The sequence below is a fragment of the Aquila chrysaetos genome, chromosome 4 (genome assembly GCF_900496995.4).
Source record: "Aquila chrysaetos chrysaetos chromosome 4, bAquChr1.4, whole genome shotgun sequence".
Taxonomy (NCBI): Eukaryota; Metazoa; Chordata; class Aves; order Accipitriformes; family Accipitridae; genus Aquila; species Aquila chrysaetos.
The window spans coordinates 37,498,811-37,522,312 of NC_044007.1; the positions used below are offsets into that span (position 1 = coordinate 37,498,811).

Below are 23,502 nucleotides of genomic sequence, written 5' to 3' on the forward strand. Positions count from 1 at the left end.
TGGGAATAATCTGTATATTTTTTGCTAACATAAAATAGGCAAGTTCTGTATACCTAATGTATCCATAAAGCCCAATCTCCAGTTGTTTATAATTTGGTTAGGTTCCAGCTGAAAGGTAAACAAGCAAAACATTACCTAGCTGCTATTAAATGAGCACCAACCATTCCATGTACCAACTGATGCATGTGGCTTATGGTATATATTATGTGATCATCTAATTAAAATGTCTTTCAGATAATGTATACACATGTATTCTCATATATTTATGTTTACTAAAGAAACCTGATGTTAAAGGATCTGAGTGGAGCAGAAAGTGCATAAAGGCAGACTTTAAATCCCAACATCAGATGGGGAAACGTCACAGAGAACTTTAAAATCAGAAGAGGCCATGTTCAGCTAGAATTTAAAATACACAAGTAGTCATTATAGACACACAGTGGAATACTAGGCTCCTCTTCATACATGAAAGAGTGAGATAGAACCCCCTGAATCATTACCTGAAATATTTCTGGTTGTCCTCCATAGTTCATACACAGCTTTCTTACCACTGTGCTTCAAACTTTGGGCAGTATGGTCAGATTGTCAGGATTATGCCATGCTAACAACAGTCTTTTGGGGAGACACTCAATTTAATAAGAAACATCCAAGAACAGCAAGGCTAAACTTATATGAAACTTTTGTGACTGAAGTCCTTGAACTAGATTTTCTTATCTGTAAGGTTTTATTTTACTGCTTGAGAAAACTCTCCTCCCTCCCAAAATTTGTTGGCTTGGTGGTATAAATTGACAGTTCCACTGAAGCTTCTGGCATCTATTTACACCATTTCCACACCTTTTCCTTTAAATTTCATCTATGGTTAATATACAAACTAATTCAAAGGACTTGGAAGGCTATATGATAAAGAATCACGAAATCAATCATCTGTGAGTCATTTCAGAAAAGGTATTACATATTCGGAACACATTATGTATTAAATACAGTTTAATTGTGCTTTAAAGAGGTGTGAAAAGTTCCATATTTTTTAACCGATGTAAACCACTGGATGGATTACAGTTTAAATGAAATTGAAGCATATGCCTCAGGTTTTTTTTCCCCTAAACAGATGTGATTTCTTTAAATGAGGTTTTCAACTGTTCTCTGCTTGATTAACTTTTGGCTCTCTGACAACTAAGACTGTTCAAATACAGTGATGACATAGGCTGCCCTCTATCATACTTTTTATATTTGAATCTGTGTATCAAAAACATGTATTTTTTCATTTTTAGCAACTACCAACATTTTTCTCTCAAGAGAAAACTAAGCGAAACTTTGTGCACAAAACGTGGATTTCAGAGGTGCTTATAGCTGTAGCTAACAGACAAGCAGGCAGAATATTATGCAGTATTGATTTATTGTCACATGCTGTTAGACCAATAGCAGTAATGTGCTTGCTACAATGCAGATATAAAAAAAAAACCAAACGACTACATCATATGCAATTGTTAATTTTTCTCAAGGAATTTTCATTGATCTAATTCAGCATTGGATGGAATTTGGCCATGGCAAGCTACAAAAAGCTGTTAATATTCCAGCTAGACAGAGAAGTATAACCCCATCTACCAAATCTGAAGAATAACTGCAGCTTTTGATTTAACTTGGATCACTGCAATTCTGCCTCAGTATTGAATGATTTCAGTTTCTCCTGGATGCCTCAAATTTACAGTGCAGATACTGCACTTTCTTCTCACTAAAGCAACTGGGCTTTGAGAAGCTGCCTGCTTCCCAATACCCATAACTTTGGATGGGAATTTTTGAGTTGTGAGCAAGTTTACATGCCATCTGGCAATCTTCCTGATTGACCACATTCATTATTGAAGGCCCTTAATTAAAAAGAAAAAAAAAAAAAAACCAACAATAAATCACACAGTAATTTTAATACTAAATTCCATGTGTGTGTGTGTATATATATTGTTCAAAAATTGATGCATGTTTTGCAGAAGAATATCTGTTCATAAATAAAGATGTTATTAAAATAAAAACAAACAATGAGTGCAATAATGCATTTTAAGAATAAAAAAAAGGTTTCCAAAGGTTCAGATGTTTCTGTGTAACATCGGAAAGAATCAGTCTTAGCAAAAAAGGATTTCATTGAGAAGTCAATTCCGCTACAGGGTCTGGACTACTGAATCTTTTCTCTTTCTTTGTTTTCTTTGCTAGACCAACTAGTGATGATACAGCTGAGCGGTTCAGTGATTTTATTGAGCAGCAATGAGGTAATTCACTGAGAAAAGAGAGAAAGAAAAGCCAAGTTGATGACTGCTTATGTGATGGAAGACGAGAATACTGTGAAACTTCTCAAATCCCTAGAAAATTGTTACCTGTCTTTGTACAGTGATAAGCTGGAAGTTCACGTAAATGAAACAATCTCACTTGTGCTAATAAAATTTGTTATTTTAATGCATGACTGTGCACTGTATTTCTTTGATTTAATGTTAATTCTCTGCTACTCTCTACATGAATAGGATATGTCTAGACCCCACCTTGATCCTATCGCAATTTCCATTAAGCATGTTCTGTGTAGTAAAAAAACTACCTACAAAACAAACAAAAACCCCTTGCATTTTTCTCAAATCAGCATTTCACCAAAATAAATTCACACAGCTGCAATCTTCATGCATTGCCATAACAACAATACACGAAAATACTTAGAAGTGAGATAAAGATCACAAATGTAATATAGCATAGCACAGAACCAGATGTTTTCTATATTAATAATAATGCACACTAAGCTAAATTCTTTGTGATTTTTTTATAGCCAAGTTTGATCGAAAAGGGAAGGGGAAAAAGGGTATCTATTTCAGCTAAACAAGAACATAGCCCAGTAACAAGGTAATATTTTTAAATAGGATGTTGTTTGTAATTATTTACTTCCTTTTTTGGGGGGGAGGAAGGGCTGGGGAGAGGGAAAGGGGCACTAATGCCAAGTATTCTAGAAACTGCAAGATTGCTTAATGTCTTGGGATGATAGGGTGTGGAATCATCTTACAAACACCTACAAGACTTCCACACCATTCACTTTAAGGACAGAGCTCTTTTTACGCAAAACTCCTATTAAATGCAGTGAAAGTTCAGTTGCACAAAAGGCTCACATAATCAGGTTATGTGCTACATTGTTTGATATGATCCAGTCACTTTTGTCTCCTTCCTCCATTACAAAACATGTAGTAATTTCCCAGGAGTAATTCAAGTATAGGATGCAAAGCTGGAAAATGTCCTGGTTCATCTTTAGGGAGGTTATGACACCTCAAAGTCTGTTCAGTCTAATGCTAAGAAAAGCACTAAATGTTTTCATGTGAGTGTAAAAAATTCAGATAACAAATTCTGATTTATATTCTTGCAGGCCACCAGTCAATTCTGATGTACCACCAGTAAAATAATGCCTCTTTCTCTGAAGCAATGAATTTCTCAGGGCAGTGTTCTTACATCGTGATAGACATTGATGTATTGCACGTATATAGCATTGACTTGTCAAGGATTGCTGACTGAAGCACAGACTCCTAATATGCTCTACTACTCTCATTAAAAAAACCCACAACCAACCTACCAACCCCCCCCCCCCAAACCCAAAAAATCAACCCAAAAAACCAAACCAACAAAACCCTACTTGCCAATAGCAGTTCTGCTTCTGTTCCAGGATTTTATGCTGCTTTTTATGTCATACTTATATGTTTCTTATTACGTTAACCAATCCTCTCTAGTTTAGATAAATTTTCTTACCAATACCAAGAGAGCCCAATAAAAATCCCACCTTAATTCTGAAAGAACTGTTGGGACAAGCAGGAATTAAGCTTCCAGACAAAGACGACCATTGATCTAGAACACTTGATGCTCCACTCCTGAAAATGATGTTTAATCATTTAGTTCAACAGAAGCAAAACTAGAGTTATCTTCTGCAATACACTAGCTACAGGACATCTCACTTTGTTTCCTCTTATTCTTCTATGACTTTGATGTCATGGAGTAGACAATCCTGTTAGTCTGGTGCATATGTTTTAATATGTCTTCCTATTAACATCTTCAAATATCGAAATTTGGCCCAGTTCAGAACCATGCCATAGACTGTTGATGCAAATATCATCCTAAGTAAATACATCAAGAGTCTTGCACTCCTTAGAGACATTTTAGATTCCTGAACCCAATGTTCTGAAGACATCTTACTTTATAAGCATCTCAAGTTGACAATGAATCCCCTAATGTTTGTGCTTCCACTGATGGATCCACCGAAAACCAGTTGAAACATGATGCTGCTAAGTCCTTGAGTTTGCTTGTCCACCTCTACCTGTATGATTTGTCAGAGCCAATCTAGTAGAATCCCACCCCACAATCAAAACCACCATGGGAGTACAGAAAGCAGCATTGTCCACAGGTACTGAAACATACAATGAATCATTGATTAGAGTTCTCACTTTTAATCAGCAAGAGTGAGAGGAATCTGTCTTCAGTTTCTCCATCTTCCTATTTTAAGCTGGGACCGGAATTAACATAGGAGGTAGCCTTTTCTGATGAAGATATTCTAGTTTTAGTAGAGCACACTTCAGTATCTTAGGCAACTACACTAAGCACTGGCCCACAGGGCTCCTGCTTATTCTCCCTTTTTCCACTAGGTGCGATACTTGTTTACTACAGAAAACAAATCACTTGCAGGGAAGACTGATGGAGCACTGACTTAGGGGATAAGAGTGTCTCTAAGATGCAGTGCCTGGGTTTCAGATCCTTGCTTCAAATCAGGGAGATGAAGTTTACAAAACAAGTCTTGGATATCCCAACTGCCCAAACTACTGACTGAATGCAAAATTATAGTCTCATTTTATTTAACTGAGAAAGTCCATAACCACAGTTGAAAAGAACTGGCATCATGCCTTCTTATCATTCCCTACTGGTAATCCTAGGACAAATGATCTAATATCACCAAATAACCACTGCTCACCCACTAGTTCAGCAACAATAACTGATTATATAACCACTGTTGCTGCACACCAATAGTAATTTCAAACACATTGGTTTAAACTATCAACTAGGTAGTTTCATTCAGTACTAAAGAATTATTTCAAACACTCTATTTTTATAATAGCAGGAATCTACTATTGATTTGAGCACATTAATTACTACTACATTTAAAAAAAAAATTAGAATCTTTCACTTGTTACATCACATTCTATAATGCATTACTGCAACTGCCATAATTATACAAAAGTACTTGCACTATAATAATAATACAGAAGCACAAAAAGGTCATGAGAAAATCCACAGAACAACCAGAAATTCTGGACTTCAGAAGGCATCTAAAGGAATGTATTTTAATGTTTTTCCTTGGCAAACTTTTCTATTTTGCACTTTACCTTTAAATAAAAAAACTTTCAAAATTAAAAGCAAATTTCGATCAATATTTCTAATCAGCTCCAATTCTGATGTCATTTATTTAGGCAACCACTATATTTATTTGAATATGCAATTCAGACCTCAGTCCAACTCTGCGTTCTTAAAGCAAACCACCAAAAAAAGCCTTGTCATAATAATAGAATAAGCTGTGTTTAAATCAGTAAGCTTTTTTTCAATCATATCAAAAATATCAAAGCATTAGAAAGGAATGTATATTTAAAAGGTTTCATTTTGTTTTTAATTTCAGTATGGTTTTTTATTTTCTAACAGAGAGGAGCCAGCCATAATATTTTTCAAGTGTATTTGGTTAACGTAGTACAGATGTTCCTTACAATATATATCCAAAATACTGAATTTCACATTACATTGTCACTTACGTTTTTCTTTATTAAATCTATTTTGACTTAAACCGATAATTTGCATGCTGTTTATCTGAAGTTTTACAAAAATGATCTAAGATGAGTAATAATTCATTAAATCAGTAGTATACCTCACTAAACATAAAGCAACTACAGTGAATTTTCAGCCAGTCAGAGAAGATATTAAACTGTTTAGCTTTGTATGAATCAATTTTTGCTCTGAGGGCCACATTCATATTTCTTTGCATCCACCTAATTTACTCTACCAGCCCCTTGGCAGGATTAAGCTTGGCTGGCTTGTCAAGAGGCCAGTGGAAATTCATATACCTTTTATTGAAATGAAAGTTGAGGCAAAGCATAAAAATTACAAGTAATCTTATGCCGAACATTTCCAGTAACACTGAACCTTCCAACAGCTTGCTTTTGAAAATTAGTACAAGCATTTCTGGAGTGCCAGTTACTAGAGCATCTGTATGTTCTCTTCCATAAACCTATCTAGATCAAGTATTCCTACAGTGGAAATATCTCTCTTTCCCCAACTTAATTTTTCTTTTTTTTTTTTTTTTTTTTTTTAATTAAAATGATCAAATTCCAAATGTAGTCAAACACCTTACTTGTCCTTCAGAGAATCTTCTTCATGAAGGGAGAAATGCACTAAGTAAGAAACAAGATGCTTGTACAGCTTAAATTTTCTACCAAGAAACTAGCACATCTCCCATTTTAAAAAAGTGCTTTTCAGTCAAGCACTATAACCAAATGAACCCAGCTGCAGACCAAGCTCTTATGTTAGCAAAGTTCGAATTAATTTAGGGACTTATATATGAGTGATCTCAGACTGGACGGTTTGGGCAGGCAGAGAGAAAGCGAAGAAATCTCTAAACTCTCTGCATGCATAGGCACATTTAGCAAAAGATACTTAGTATGTTGTATGTGAAAGTTCATAGTAAGCTCTAGGTGCATTAAAGTCTTGACTGAGACAGTAACATATCAGTAATTCCATGATAATCACCAAAACTCTTAGGTAATAAACTAGAAGAAGCAAACTGTGGATCTTTGTTATTGGTCTTCAAACTTCTGCCTAACTGCAAAGGGACAACTGCCCTCCTTGTTACCTCTTATCCTGGTTTCAGCTGGGATAGGGTTAATTGTCTTCCTAGTAGCTGGTATAGTGCTATGTTTTTGAGCTAGGTATGAGAAGAATGCTGATAACACTGATGTTTTCAGTTGGTGCTAAGTAATGTTTAGTCTAAAGTCAAGGATTTTTCAGCTTCTCAAGCCCAGCCAGCAAGAAGGCTGGAGGGGCACAAGAAGTTGGGAGGGGACACAGCCAGGGCAGCTGACCCAAAGTGGCCAACGGCGTATTCCATACCATGTGACATCACATCTAGTACATAAACAGGGGAGGTGGGGGCGGGGGGATCACCGCTCAGGGACTAACTGAGCGTCGATTGGCAGGTGGTGAGCAACTGCATTGTGCACCACTTGTATATTCCAATCCTTTTATTATTACTATTGTAATTTTATTACTGTTATCATTATTAGTTTCTTCTTTTCTGTTCTATTAAACCCTTCTTATCTCAACCCATGAGTTTTACTTCTTTTCCCGATTTTCTCTCCCATCCCACTGGGGGCAGGGGGCAAGTGAGTGAGTGGCTGCGTGGTCCGTAGTTGCTGGCTGGGGTTAAACCACGACACCTCTGCTAACTGTGAATCAAAGATAAGGAGGAGTGTGTAAGATGGCATCCAACAACTGAAGCTCTGCTGTTTCTTCCAGTTCCATCCCTCTATCAGCTTGCGTCAACTCTGCTTTGTCCTGAGATGAGACCATCTGTTTTGTATCACTACCCCTATTTTGGCCAGACACTGGGACATCTGGAAGACTGCACTGTCTACACTCAGAGAAGCAGACACTGAGCTGGATACCATCAGCATACCAATGGCATCACAGCTGACAGTACATGCTCTTCCTCACTCATTGATTAAATTCATACCACCGATGTCTTTTGAGAGAGGATAGAACAAAATTTTTAAATATAATTTTATCTCTCCAGCTGGGTCAAGCAGATAAACTAGCAGGTATGTCAAAACCATCCCACACACCCAATAGATTAGCCAGGTAATAAAGTTCCAAATAAACCACAGAGTTCTCCAATAATTTTTTTACTGAAGAGAACTAAATGCTTTTTAAAGAAACTTTTGGTTACTGAAAAACCTGTGTAGTTGCAGGTGTTGTATATTGTGCTGCTTATTCTGTTAGATTGTTTTGTGTAACCTACCAGTTCAGTGCACTACCGGGTTATGTTTGCTCATGCTTTTGGTTTGGATAAGAGAAAATTAGAAGGTTTTTGGTTTTGCCACAATGCTTGCACAAGCGTACTGCAGTACAAGACAGAGCTGGCTGAAATGGAAAATAATCTAGTGGTACATAAAATACATGTGGTTGCTACACTTTCACTGAATATTGCAGGACAAGATTATTGCCCAAAGAATAAATCAGGCATTGCAGCATGTTAGTTCATGTAATGTTAGCTCATGCCTACTCTCTTATACATCATAGAGATACATTTGCTTTTACTCAACACTACTTTATCTTCTGGATATGAATTAGAACCACACATTTCTCCAGAAGATCTCATTTCAGAACTATAAAACTATCTTGTAAAGAAATCAGAGGTTACCTGATAATTCTGCTTCTCAAGATATACTAAGGTTAATCATGACTCCAGTGAACTCAAATGGCATTTGCCATTGACTCCACAGACTGAAAATTTATCTAAAATACTTCAAGTTTCTCTCTTTCGGGTTTTAGCTCTTTAATATGAGAGCTGTGAAAATCCTGTGGACCTGTTTAACTTTGGAGCCCACAGCAGTGGAACAGAATGTGAACCACATGCCCTGGTGGCCACTGTATGCCATCCTTTGTGGAGCATAAAAACTGCAGGCTAACCATTCAAAGCAATTCTATCAATTGAGAAGGAGGCAGAGATCCTAGAATGGAAAGCCAAATCAACATCAGATAGAAAATGTTCCTGAAAGAGTTGTGAAAAAAAAGCATGAAGGAAACACAAAACCTTAGGAAGCACAATCATCATATCCTGGAAGGAGGTGGCAGAAAAGAGTACATAGTATCACAGAAGACAAATTACTAATTCAGTATATTTTCCTTCTCAAAATGAACCGTCTGTACTAAATTCCTAGAGTGTAGGCAGTTTGACTGATAGATAATCTAAAAATGAAATGAGGTCAAACTTGCAGTACAAACCATATTAACAGGAGGAACAGAGAAAATAAAAAAATTAACAAGTCTAAACTGAAAACATCTTCAACAATATACATCAGAGGAGATGTATTTCAAGCAAAAAGAAAACAGGTAGCATTGCACTAAGAGGAAAGTTAGGTAAACACAAAAAGGCCAAGTGATTCATGATTTTCAGTCTTCAGGTGCACTAACAAAGCTCAGTGGCCTTCAAATACTATTAGCTTAGGTGGCAGATGAATGAGGTCAAACTCCAAGGTGCTAACCAGCAGTCGTTAAGGGTGCAGTTCTGTAATCCAGTAGCTTGTTCCCAGTGATAAAGTCCCACTTATTTCCATGCTTTTACCCCTTTCTACCCTTCCCAGTTATACCAGTACTTGATTCTTATCTGACCTTGGTGTGAGCTCATTAAGGGGAAAAATATTATGTTATTGCTGGAATCTTCTACATCTGGCTCAGTGAGCTGCACTGGCACACTGACGGGTCAAACAAGCATTAAAATCAGTTTAAAGGAAACAACAGGAGCCTATAGCCCTGCATGAAGGAACAGAGGAGGAAGTAGGACCAGCTTCCTTAATGAAAGAAATCTATCGTATTCGGTTAGGCTTAGCCTGTCTCCCACAGCCATACCCTAAGGGGTAAAAACGTTAGGTATTTCAGCAACACTAACAATTCGGAATATGAACATGTTTCTACAGGACTAAAGCACCAGAAGAAAAAAACCAGATGTTTATCAAAGTATCAGAAACAAAAGTAAGCAAGACATCATTTTTATATTGATGGAAGGATACCCCACCTGCAACTCACCACGGCTGCTTTTAAGGACCTTAAAACTTAGTGTAATTTTGCTACTCTCAAGAATCAAAGTTTTTCAAAACTGATACTAAAGTATGTATTCAGAAAAGAGTTCCTAATATATTACCAAAATATGATTCTTAATAGTATGTGGTAGTACATTAAAAATATGATTTTGGATTTTTTTTAAAAATTTATTACATTTGCCAAGCAATCACTGCCTTTCTGTTTTTTTCTTACTTAACTGAGTAATGCCAAGTTGATATAATCTAATACAATTGAACTTGTAAATAAGCTTGAACATGAGAAGCAGGTTAAGATTTCTTGCTATCAACACAATGTCTTACCTTCTCATCACCTTTTTTTCATCTGTTTTAGAATTCCTGAAATATGGTAATGTACCTGAATTAAATGAATTCTGATATTATCACTGTATAAAGATTTTTAAAAGTGAATGCAGATTTAATGGATGAGTCTTGCTCTACCAATAGTTGAAAGAGAAACTGAAGTTGCAGCTACTTTGAAAGTTACTGCAAATGAGAGAGGTCATCAATGTGCTCAAACAAATTTTCAAAACTTAGTAATTTATCAGTTTCTTTATCATGGATACAAATATTATTCTGAAACTAATGTACAGACACATTTGCTCATCCATAAAATGACGTCACATCAATTCAACTGCATTCCTCCAAATGCAATACCCCTTCAGTTTCCCAAAACACAAGAAACAGTTTGTAACATCTGATAATGCTTCAGCAGATCCACAGAAATACTTTTTTCAGCTTCCAAATGACATTTTCAATTACCTATGTACACTCTTAAGTTCCCTTTCAGATGAGCATCCCAAAACAGTCCTGAGCAAGAAGCTCTCCCAACTGTCAAAAACTCTTACTATTCCCTATCACTTGAGCAGCTTAGTTTGTAAACCTTCTCATAACCCTTTCAATAAGCACCCTGAGTAAATACCTATAGCAGCTAACATAACTTGCCATCACACCAGTGAAAGTCTCCCATCTGTTTAATGTTCTGTTTCAGGTATCAGCTACTTATGAAATATTTATCTATGTGAAGACTCAATATAATGTGAAATATTGCCAAATTATTGCTCATTTACAAGTTAGAAATTATGTCCAATATAAACAAACCAAACCAATATAATACAAATTCTAAAGAACGGGTTATCAGAAACAGAATTCCCAAGGCACTGGTATTATATGATGTTTACAGAAGTTGGAAGTGTTAACAGAAGAGTTCTAATTCCTTAAGCAAATACATTATTCAAGACTTTTCAACAATGCTTTTGAACACGTCAATAGACAATCAATATTCAAAGATGAAAAAATAACTACTGCTCAGCAGCTAAACCTTTACACTATTCTGTCTCAGATAACTAGACATACTTTTAGAGCAAAGTTCACGAAACAAGTATTATTTTTATCAGATCATGATGTGAGTATTCATAAAAAACCACAATGATAAATTCAGTCTAATTATTTGTGACTGACATAACCCAGTTGCTATCCATTTCCTGAAAAATGGCAGGAAAATGAGTTCCTCTCAGAAATACTCAAATACGTCAAAAGATTTTTCTCTCCCTCTAAGGGCATCCAAGTAAGCACGAAAAACATTTGATAAAATCCCCTGCAAAGATACATTTCCCCATACAGCCAAATGGAGAAATAGGCCTGCAAACTATTGTCAGACACCTTGCCAAGTCTCCTCTATCCCAAACATTACTTAGAGTACTTCTCCATTTAGGTGATAGTGATTGAATAATTAAATCTGTGACATTCTGAGGAATTGTCTCTCCTCAGTCATTAATTCACATTTGCCTATGGTCATATATACACTAATTAACTAACTGAGAGTCAGAAATAGAAATGAAATGATACATGAAGTTCCTTTGTATATGTAAAAATGACAATCATTCAATCAGCTTCTGAGTGTCCTAAATAAAATGCAGAGTAATCCATGTATAAAGAAAGAGCATTTGACTTTGATGTGCTGGAGTAATCTTTTAGAGATGTGGCAGATGAGCAAGAGGAAACAATTTCACAGGCATTAATTAGGAATGACAGTTCAATGTTTGAAGAAGGAAATATATATTCAGTTACAGTTACTTTTTTAATACTGTAATAGCAAACTACCACAGTGAATGGTAACTTCTCTGTAAGACATATGCAGGACATGCACCCATCTCTATAGTGTTTTGCAGATGAAACCAGCTGATTTGCCTTCAGGTGCTCAGAAATCTACAAGCAACAAGAGGAATGTTTCTACATAAAAACTGTAAAATGTGCACATGGCATGCATGGCTTATCTTCCAAATCTCGAAGCTCTGTTTTCAGTTGAGTTGAGTTAGGCAAAGGATTATGCGTGAGAACAAAATTAGACATCCTTCATTTGCATTTCACATAAACAATAAATAATGATTTATAATAATGATCTATAAACAATAACAATAAATGCAAATTTTATATAATACAAATGTTACTTTTTCCAGCCTACTGGACAATACTTTATTTCTCTGAACAAACTTGAAGCTGAAATTTCACATCGGAAGAGACTTGAAGGAAGACTAAGAAAGGATTATATGGAATACTACTATGGTACTTCAATGTCAGCATTTACAGTTTCAAAAATAGGAAAATTTAAAAGTCAGTAACATTTAAATATTCTGCAATAATGTAGGAATGTTTTAGAGAAAAAAGGAAGTATGCTCTTTACCTTTGTTAGAAAGGACATATATGTGACTATCACTTTTTCATTATGAACTATGCCTTTAAGAATAATTTTGTATTCTTACTGTTTCACTTACAACATCTTTTCAAGTTTTTATTCTCATCCTATTGAAAAGAAAACAATCTCTCTATAACTTCTGGTTTTAATAAAATAAGGAGAGAAACCTTTTTGAAGCTACAATTGGATTTGTCTCTGCATCTGGTTAAAAATCAAAACTGAAAAATCCTATTATTTGCATATTTATTTATATTTAATTATTTCCAGGAGTGTAAACTTTCTCTGAAGAGAATTAAAAACAATGGAATGACTATAATTCTTTTCATTTCTACTTTATTCCTTCATTATTGTATACTTCAAAGATACCCCATTTCTCTACAGAGAAGAAACTTGGGCTACATCAATGTTACCCGGAAAACAGCAAGCCAATAAATGTAACATTTTTGTGTTCAAAACTCCTCCTTCTGTCACAAAGGCCCATTGTAACCTCAGCTTCTCAGTCCAGGAATGTATAAACTTTATGCATTTAACATCACATCCATCCATACATACCCTATTAAATTTTCATTTCTTTTTCAGCTGCTCAATATCTCAATATTTTGCTAACCATTTCCATCCTCCTTTTTATATATTCTTCCAAAGGTGACTCACCATCTCTCTTCCCACGATCATACTCCCTCCCAGCAAAACCGTGGCTTATATGCATCAGTGGCCAAACTCATATTTCATTGCAGTGAGGCCAGGACTTAACTCTTTTAAGTGCGCTTCCTGTGCAGCTTATTGTTCCAAGATAGTGATGATTTAAGGAGCAGTTTCACAATCAGTTTAAGCTAAACTAAGTCTGCACTGCCACTGAAAGAGTCAGACCTGTCCGTCTCCCACTTCAGCCGACTAGCACTTCCCATCCTTACGCTAGCTAGCCCACAATGAGCTGGGCCAAGGAGATCAGCTGTCTGAAGATTACCTCTTTTTTGCTGGGTTGAGTTTTGGCCCAGATCAGACTCACTCTTCAATATCTTCTTTGAGGTTTCTTGCTCAGAGATGGACTGTTTTAAACAGGCAATCAGAAGAGATTATTTTAAAATACAGCTTAATATTTTTTCAATTCAGTGTCTGGTGATATAAAACCAGTTAAATTAAACCAGGGTCATGGATGGTTATTGAAGTTAAAATAGAGGATACCGCTAGGAAGGATCTTCAGAGAATATAACAATAATATGTCCCCTTGATGCAAGTCCCCTTGAAATATAATTTTTATTTTCCTTGGAATGTGAAGCTGAAATCCTGTAGGCTACAATTTGAGGAAATATTCAGTAAACATTAGAAGTGAGTTTTAGGAGTTATTTTAACACCTCTTGTTTTGGATTTAGTTTCTGCAAAAAATAGTGTATGTATTATCTTGAGATCACTGCAGTAGTAGGTAAGTACAGAGACAACACACAGAAATTGCCAAACCTTTCACAGCTCCAAAGCAAATGGTTAGAAGATAAATTTGCTCCAAAGATAGATATTAAGCTTAAACCAATGCTCCTTCTGAGAACAGAAAAAACCCACAATGATAAGTGTAATAATAAGAAAGGACTCAGAATACAGAATTACATATAACAGCTTCCAATGTCAACCCATACTTACTGTAACTCCATAGACTTCAAATGATTTAATATCAAAGATAACGCAGATCCTTATATTTAAATCTAGCATCTTTCCTCTTTCTTGCCTCATCTTTGCCCATGGGCACACTTTTTTTTTTTGAGATCTGGTATTTGGATGTATCCTTACTGTACTTGCCTCTCCCTCACCCTTCCAGTCCTCACTAATTATGTAAAGGATCTAGTAGCTATTTATGACAACGGACAGACATCCTTCAGCTGAAATGCTCCTTTAGGGTTTTTTTTATTTATTTTTCAGCATTCTTATTGTGTGATGGTATAAACTGATGATTACCCCTGACTTCTCTTTTCATTAATTCTCCTGGTTTTGAATTTCTCATATCCTGAATTCTTTTCAGTCTCCGCAGACTGCCACTCCACCACTTCTCTTGCAGTATAGCTTTTGCTATATTTTGCCTCTTTCTCATCTTTGCTACATTAATAGTCAGAATGTCCTACATATAATAATACTTACTGCCAGTATATTCTCATACAAAGAACTATGTCTTCATGAATGCTAGGTCATTATAGAAAAGGCAAGAAAAGAAGCTGGTAGCACTACTTTTGATGTCAGCAGGTGCACTGCAGTTACTACAGTGATGTGTCTAAGCTAACAGTGAACTTGCAAACTCAAGGTATTGTGTGCCACAGTAACCCTATGAAGCACAGCAATGGCTAATGAGCTTCTTGGTCTCCTCAAAATTGCTACATGCACATTACAAAAGCTGGCATTGCTAGCGGTATCTGACTTGGACTGCTTGAAGCTATCCTTTGTTTGCAGGGCAGTCACAGCATTTACTGCAGTATTCATAATTTTACCCGATGAAAGTTCTGTCATGTAATTTGTTAAGACAGCAATCAAAGTAGACAAATGGAATACTTGAAATTGTAGGTGGGCTGAACAGCTGTTTAGAGGTGCTTTTATTTATTTTTTGTTTTCAGTCTCTCTCTCCTCTCATTTTTATCAAGGCTTTCCAAATCTAATTTTGAGTATTGCAAGTATCAGAAAAGCTACCTTTCTGAAAAAGAATTTGTTCCCTTCCTACTTTGCTATAAATGATCTTTTACTTCACTCTGTTCATTCTTCTCCATGTTTATTCTTCCTCCATCCTCTTTTTTGCCTTCAGCAATTACAACCATTAGAAAAAATTTATTCCACTCCAATTTAATTTTACAAAACAGAACACTCTCAGAATCTCTTCACATGCAAAACACTATTAGAAAGAATGGCTGGCCAAGCAGCAGCCTTTTAATATATGTTGAATGAACTGTTTTCAAGTAAGAACAGATAACAAAGTTTGGATTTTGTCATGTTATTTACTGTTTGTCATATTTACTGCTTGCAGCATTTGAAATTACTTTTATCTTACTATTTTTAAATTCAGTGTTGCACTTGATATCATATTCAATGGTAAAAGCACACACCTTGCAACAAACAATAAAAAATTAAAATTCTGCCTGGTCAGGGAAAGAAACACAAACAAAAAAAGTAGAGGTAGTTATTCAGTAAGCAGCAAACTTAATGACTCTTGAATTCTTATGGATTTGTGTTACATCCCAATAATTCCTTCATGTTAATTTCAGCTGTTTCCCTCCATATTTCGTATAGTATCGTCTCCCTAGTAATTCTGCCCATCTTCCTTCTTTTTCCTCTCCTTCATTAACTCAAACAGCTTGTCCCAAATTGCTTGAGCAAGTCAGCAGATGCTTTGTTTGATTCAGAGCCATAATACTGATCAATCTGCAATAGTACCTCTATAGTTTGTACTGAAGCTTCAGGGGTGGTACTAATGAGATTGTCTTCTATCCAGATACCAATTTTCAAGTAATTGGAAGAAATTTCATATATTAGAGACCTGTCAAACTCTGTTGCCAGAAATTTGTCAGTAGATTTAAAAGTTACTAGGAGTAGAACTCAAAGACAGATGAGCACACCTTATAAAATCATATAAGTGCATAGAAAACTAGCCTCATGGGAAACCAGGGACTGAAAACTTAAGAGGAGGGAAAAATGGTATACAGGGGGTATCGCTACTGGTTTACAACACACTAAGCTGGTGGCTTTGCAACGTTACTGTGAACGTTTCCACCAGTTAAATACACACTGGATAAAACAAGCATTTTCCTTTTTATCAGATTTCAGTAGTCACAGTTATATAAGCTTTTGTCCTTGAAATATCGAATGTTTGAGGTCTCTGGCAGACTCACCCTGCCTGATGTTGCTACCAGCGGAAACCACCTTCCTCTCCTCTGACAGACATTGCTACTCTCCTAGGCAGAAACAGGCTTCTTTAATGCACTGGGCTGAAAACAACAGTGATTCATTCACAAGCTGATTTACAAGCAGATCAGATGTCTCTGCCCTGAGGGCTTCCATATCTATTAAAGGTGCAGGGCAAGGCAGATGGCTGAGGGTGGCAGCAACTTCAGCCAACAATCTCCTGCTGCAAATCTGTCAGAAGTCGAACAAGAACCAATTTATAATCACTTATGATTTTGCATGCCCTTTTTCATTCCTTCTCCAGACTGATATATATAAAACTCTTCAACTTCTGTCTGTCTCCAGTCATTTCCCTCTCACATTTTCCTATCTCCTTTCCATCTGCTGTGTCCACTCTGAGATCAGGGTGACTAGAACGGAAAGCCTTTATACCAAACCAAGATAGCTCACTGGATACACACGGGGACAACTGAAAGAGACTTGAAAGAAGTCAAGCAGGATATGCAGTGCAGACAACGTTATATTTTGACCTAATAGCATGGGCCAAACATACCTGGCTCCTTTTATGCCCACAACAGTTATGGGCCTGCAAACACCTCATCACAACTTTTCCCGTTAATTTAGCAGCCTGAAAATTGTAGCTGTAGTTCAAATCATTCTTTCTCATATGTTCCCTGACATTTCTCAACCACAAAATTCACCTACTGTCATGTTGTTAATTTTTAGAAAAGTCTTCACTTGTTCCTGGTCTTGATCAACTTGGATATTTTTGTGTAATGTTGTAAATATCACCTTACTTATCACCTACCTCCCAGTGGAGAATAATAATATATTAAACTATAATATTCTAATAGAGGTACTCCACTGCTACTGGATTGCTAAAATAATAAAGTACCATGTATTTATTCATTATTATTATTTTGCCACATGGGAAGCTTCTAATCCATGACAGCACTTTATTTCTCACCTTGTGAATACTTTATTTCCTTAGTATCCATTTGTGACAGGCATTGACAAAGTTTTTTTATGAAAGTCCAAGTAAGTCATACATACTGGCACTCCTTAGCCAATATTTTGCTGACACCTTCATAGAATCATAATTACATACACAAAAAAGGAAAAGACAGCTGCACTCAAGCCTAGTCACTAGAACAGTTCCCTTTTTATAGCTTTCTAGGGAGAAAAATAAATTCAACATCACTATGCACGTCCACCTTTAAAAAGGGGGTAAACATCCCCCCCCCCCGCTAAAATGGTTGGTTTACTAAATATTGAGAGAAAAGAGAAAGCAATGATTAAGTATTTAGTGTTTGAGCCCAATATTAACCTCATCAAAAATGTTACACCTCACATCCTAACCATCCATTTCTTATCAGAAGCTGTGAAATATTTATACAGAAACCTCTTTGATGTCTTCTTTCTCAAAACTGGACCTAATAACTAACTAACTAAAAATTAATCAAACTGCATAGGTAAACTCATAGAAAAATTTAAATACCAGTTTTTTAAGTGAGTCATACCACTGGAAACAAATTTTCTAATCAATTCAAATTTTTTTAGTTTTAATTTAAAATAAGCATTTACTTTGAAAAACAGTATTTTCTATTTTTATTACACAAGATGTTGGTTAATAAATAAGCACTGGGCTCTGTAATATTTCAAGTAAAGGTATTTGTAGAAAGATATTCAGTGGGAGTTAATAACACTGGGATATTACATACCAGCTGATAAACAAACCTGTAATTTTCCATGTCGCAAAACTGATGCTAGTAACATACAACAAAATACTTATAGACTTATAATTCTTGACAATTCTTGGAATGGCAGGGTGCAATAGAAGTTTCTGATGTATGCTGATAAAATGTGTGTGTCAGGGGAGGTTAACAAGCAAACAAAACAGAACTTAATGGACTATTTATTCCCAATGAGACATTGAACATGCTTATAAGCTCCTGAATACTGCTGTATCACAATCATAACTAACCTTCACATAAAGGTGACTTGAAATACCGCATAAATGTGATGTTACACCACTAAGAGTCAAAGTCTAACTTATAAACTTTCTGAAACTTAATTATGTGGCAAAGATACAAGTAAAGAAATGTGGTTTTGCCTTGCATTCACAATTCTGTCAGCAGAACCCTTCCTTGTATTAAATGGTTTTGTAAATCCTGGCAGCTTCCCCTTTGATGCAGCCTGATTACACCAAGAAAACATTATTTATTTCACAGCCAAGATCCATTTATTTTGTATTGGGCAGACTGCCTTTAAGGGACAATGCAAAGCCTAGGGGGTACATGGACTATTTATTCTTTATCTAAATTTCAGCTCATTTTGTTAACTGAACATGCAAAGGGGCAATATCCAAGAGCCTGTTAAAATGTGTGAAACCATAGACAGAAGTATTTGCTATACTGTAAGTTAAGGAATGCCTCTCTAGAGGTGAAAAGAGCACAAGCTTTTCAGAATTGAGCAACTGTTCTGGACCACTGAAAACAGAAATGTAGTTTGATGATCACGAACAATATTCCAGATTCTCACCACTTCTTTTAGGAAAAGCAGTTCTGAGCTGATAATGAAAAGACAAAGTTCATATAACCTGTTCTGTATGTCACACGTTTCATGCTAGTTTCTAGTTGAATGTCACCAAAAGTATTTCAGTGATAAATAGCTTCACACTAATTAACAGCAGATGACTGATGTTTAGATCTCCACGTTAATTCTTTCAGCTATATTCAAAAGAATTGTGTCATTAAGCTTAAACCTATTTCATTCAAAAAATACCAGGTTTCCTATACTTCTACCCAGTCCAGAACAGATTTACTCCAGCTTTCCTCCCCAGCAGCAATCATTTTGGTAGGTCTGTCTCGGAGACAGTGATGTTGGAACCTGCTTGTTGCTATCACACAATCCTGAGAAAGCCTACCTGGCACCAGCCAGCATCTGCCTCCCAAAGCACAGGGCCTTGGAGTTTCCAAGGAGCCAGAAGCCTGCAATTTAAAGAAGCTCTAGCTCTGACCAAATATCAGGTTTCCATGCTACACACTTAAGTCAAAATGCCATTATAACCGTCTCCTAACTGCAGAGTTTGGGCACACACCATGCTTGTCATTTCTGGGATAGGTGGCTGAGGTCTGTAATTGCACAATCCACACAGGGGCTGGCCCTGAGCCACAGATCTTGCCAGTCTCATCTGGCTCCTCCATGAAATCAACATTCTTGTCAATTTCACAGCTACTATTAGCAGGGAAACTGACAAGAATGTCAGTTTCACCAGCCTGCAGCAGGGATATGGGGCAGTTTCAGACAAAGAGCAAATTTTAAAATTCCTGTTTTGTTCCTATTTGGAACAAAACATTTAAAAAATAATTAAAATGTCTGATTTTCAGTCCAATCTAATATTCACACTTTTCTTTAAGGCATGTCTAAATAGCCATGTGAATTATAAATGTTACAATTTCAAAACTAAAGTGCATTGAAAAAATAATCTGCCATGTTCAGTGATCCCCACAGTACATGGAAACACAGCAGAAAGACATAACTAATTGTCACAGCTAATGTCCTATCCTTTTATTAGCAACAAACTACAAGAATGCTGCAACATTCATTCTCAAACTGTAATTCCTGACTTCAAATTTAAAATCTTAAATCAATCCTCCCCTTCATGGCAATGTCTCAGGAATACTACTCTATAGTCAGTAATACAGAACAGCAAAATCCCTGTAGTCACAGAAAAGATTATATATGTATGTATACATATATACACAAACATATACCTATATATGTGCATTACAGATTATTCTGATGGAGATTACTTGAGGTCATTCATCTAAATATACTGAACTTCAGGTGGAAAAAGTGATGTATATTTTCTCACCAATAGCGATTATGATTCTGCAGATTACTTCAGAAAATTAATGATCTCTAGATTACTACTCCAGTCATCTCCTTGAAAAGTTAGTCAAAATAGAGACATTTGTGATGAGTACAGCTTTAAACATTGAACAATTTCCCGTGTATGATTATTTTTCAATTTCTTATAATATTAATAAAAAAATGCAATTTCCACTCTTTTTTTTTCCTTACTTCTTATACCTCTCAAAAGGATTTTTTTTAACGTGTTGAATTAAATTGAACCATTTCTAAGAGTTAGGAACATAAAAGCATGTTTGCCCATGTTAAGAAAATTAAGAATTTATATCACTAAGGAGTCCTTAGACTTCAGACATTGAAGCAGGAATCCAAAATTTTATGGCAAGTCATGAGAACTTTATTGCTATCAGGCATCTTATTGACACTTCTATGGAAAACCCAGCCAATGTGGCCTCCTCGTAAGTGTCTCTAAAGTTCAAACTCATCCATAGTTATTAAAAGCTCTTAAGATTAACATCTTATTCTGTCTACAATATGGGAATATGGACAGATATATCCTATCTGGTGAATATTCCGTCTCTACATAATACATTCTTACCAAGGGCTCCAATATTGGACAATAAACCAATTTTTCTGCTGGATGCTTGTCAGCGTTGTTCTACCAGGCACCAGAACTTGAGACCATGCCTCGCAGTCAGCACAGAAAAAAGAAAAGATGAAGTGCAACTAAGATGGAGAGAAAAGTGAAGGATGGGCTTGGCTGGAAACAGGCATGGAGAACAAGAAAACGTAATCATATACCTAAAAATTATCTTGTAACATACATGCACAAGAAGTTCAAATGACATATGCAGCAGAACCCTAAGCCTAGTATTTCTGAGTTTCTGATTAAGTGTCCCGCTGTTTTACTTATATACATACTTTTCTACTATTTTCGGTTACATATTTGGTAAGCCACTTACTAATAGTAGAGCTCACAAAGTTATTGCACCTTGACGTACTCCTGCGGGTATAGTTTTATCACAAATGAAATTCCCTATAAATGTACTTTACTTTATACCTGTTAAGCTATAATTATGCCTTTCTTTTCTCTTGCATTCTTGCTTGCTCATTCCAACTCACTTCCATTAATATATGGCCTGCCCTGACAAAATAATTCACACTATTCTCCATTCTGCACTCTTTTCTCTGAGGAATTACAGTTAAATTGCAGCAACAGATTCAGGTAAATACTTTATTCTCTATAGCAAAGTTTAAGTCAAGCTACTGATGGTTTTCAGTAGTATTTTCTGTGCAAGCTTGCACTTGTTTATAATGAACACCTTAGCTTATTACATATAATCTCACTGAAAGGAAGATAGGCAATGCCTGTGCTCTAGAAAGATATTATTTAAAAGCATCTTTTGAATAGTATTAGCTTGTTCTTTCCTCTAATCTTCCATGAGAAAGTGATCACTCACAAAAAAAAAAAATAATCTATCAGCAGTGTCTTTTACATCATAGACTGTTGAGCCTTTCATATTCATAAATCAAAACCTTTTATTACTATTTTGTAGAAAGATCCTCTTAAAAAATAGGTGATTATATCTCAATGCTAGATTTCCTTTTACAAAATGATTTGCAAAACAAACTATTTTTTCCCTTACACAATAAAGGGAAGCATTAGATTTTTTTTCATTTAAACCACAAGTTCTCTGAACACTACCTTCTTTAAACAGTCTTAACTAACTCAGACAATTATTTAAGATAGGCTTTTGTATAAACAAATCAAACAATAAAAAAATCCAGAAGCTAAAATAGTCACATCTTAAACAACTCACCACAAAAATAGTGGCAGGATTAGAACCGTTTAAAATTCAATTTTTCCACATGATTCTAACAAAGGACCAGGTGTGCTACAAACTAGAAGTCTGAAGTAAAGTCTGAAAAGAGAAAGCAATACCTCTACAGCGAAAAATTTGCTTTGCCAAAGAGATGGAAGCCCTTTAAACTCATTCAACGTACAACATCTTAAAAGAAAACAAATTACATAATCAGTTCAGTGGGAGAGATTTGACAGCAGCTATATACAGTGGTCAACATACACTTCAGAAGTTAATCACAAAAGTTGCATATACGTCACTACTTTTAATCAAAATTAAAAAAAAAAAAAAAATCTAACTGTCCCATTACTCCAATGCGGTATGTCTTTTGAACACACCAATTGAGCAGAAATTCTGTTACCAACAAAACACATTTTATTTTCAGGAGAAAGTATCAAATTGGTTAAAATTCTAAACAGCTGAAGTTGGAGATAGTGAACCAGTTTTTTAATTTCTATACATTTACCTTTTCTTTCAAAGAGATTATTTTCCTAGTCTCTACAGAGAAACTATTTTTAAACCTTATTCTGTGATAAACATTTTATAGAAATAGTATCAATTTATACCCAGGAAAAGAATACCATAATCACTGTAGCTAAACAGGGTTGAATTTAATAAATTTTGTGGTAAAAGATGACCATTTTGATGACCACTTTGTGTTTCACTTCTCCTTTGGCCCACACAAATTAGTTCTTTTATTCTGATACAATTAACTGTAGTTTTGTACTACATACCAATATATATTCGATTAAGCACATGTTACATTATATACTATTTCAGGATTTTGGTCTGTAAATCATTTCCCAGCACTATGTAAATGTCACTATTGATAAGTCTAGCATTAACTTCATGCTATTAATTACAAATGCTATAAAATTAAATTAAGTTCAAGTGCATCACAACAACAACAAAGTTCATTGTTGCAAAAATTTAAACTCATTATCCTTAGCTGAATATCAGCACTTCTTCTCTTCCCTGCGCATTTATTCCCTTCCCTATGCTTAAGGAACTGCTTTGCCAGCAGGTTTACAAAATTTGGGATAAATTACAAATGTAAGTGGGAAGCAGCAGTCTTCACGAGCAACAATTTTTGATATTATTCTGCCACATTTTGACAAGTGTTTCTCAGTTCACTTGCTTCTACATTAATCATGATGCCATAAGCCAGATATTCACAATTTGTACAATTAGATGAGTCATGTGACAGGCTTACAGTATCACTGACCTAGACTTGGAAAATTTGGCAAAAAGAAACACATTTTGTTAATATGGAAAAATCTGGGTAGTTTCAAAGATAGCCACTGTAACAGACTACAATGGAGGTTTGTAT

The 23,502-nt window shown here is 35.6% G+C and overlaps 1 protein-coding gene across 3 annotated transcripts in view; it reads right to left on the bottom strand.

The window, feature by feature from the left end:
• C4H8orf34 (chromosome 4 C8orf34 homolog) overlaps window positions 1-23,502 on the bottom strand; it is a 179,996-nt gene that overhangs the window by 61,351 nt on the left and 95,143 nt on the right. The window lies entirely within an intron of this gene.